This window comes from Penaeus monodon, chromosome 29 (genome assembly GCF_015228065.2).
Source record: "Penaeus monodon isolate SGIC_2016 chromosome 29, NSTDA_Pmon_1, whole genome shotgun sequence".
Taxonomy (NCBI): Eukaryota; Metazoa; Arthropoda; class Malacostraca; order Decapoda; family Penaeidae; genus Penaeus; species Penaeus monodon.
The window spans coordinates 25,041,989-25,042,923 of NC_051414.1; positions in this window are offsets into that span (position 1 = coordinate 25,041,989).

A 935-nucleotide genomic window follows, 5' to 3' on the forward strand; every position below is an offset into this window, starting at 1 on the left:
TATTTCTACATTCTTCTTCTTTGTGTTTGTTCATATTACTGTTTTGAATATACCTAAAGCCAGCTACAATCGATAAAAAATAATTTAGTTTATAATCACTTATCTATTACTCTTAGACATTGATATCAGAGTATCCAAGGGCATTTTATCCAAGACTACATTAATATGTACGTCGGTCTGAGCATCACCTGCGAGACGCTGAGATACAGCATCCGGCAGGCGCGTCACAGCAACACACGGTCTCGACTAAAGGAAGCTGACATTAATCATTGACTCGGGCTGACGGTCACCGATTTAGTTCATTATTTTCTCATTTACGCTCTCCCTTATTCATGTCGGTTTCTTTTCTGTGTAGTTGGTTTAGTTATTGCAATTATTGTGTTGATTATGTACCGTTGTATTTCTAGGCTGGGACTGTTTACAAAATTTCACCCTATTATCTCCACTGGATATATGGTAAAATTTTTAGAAGAAATCGATGATTGATAATCATAATTTTTCACAGCCTTCACATTTTTTTTTAATTTCCTCATACCCCCCCCCCTTTACACGAAGATATCATCTCATTACTCCGTCTTCAAAACTAAAAGAAATCTTCCATTTTTTAATTCCTTCGGCGCCATATTCCAACACGCTCGTAGTCCCAGTTCACAAACACACCTGCATTTTCACCTCATTGTTTCTGCATGCCGTTTTTTCTTCAGCCAATCAGGAGGCACAGAAAATGAAAAAAAAGAAAAAGGAGGGTAAGGTTATAAAAGAAGTAGCTATTTAATGCCTAGTTGATTCTTAATTGTAAGTTTTTCTCTTCCTTTGATGAGCGCGGAAACTTGTCTCTCCGCTTCGTAAGATTCTTTGAGGTGAGTAAGAGTAACTTCTTCGGATGTCGTTGGTGGTGGTTTTTATGAATTGTGTAAAAGCAACGTGTATGTGCA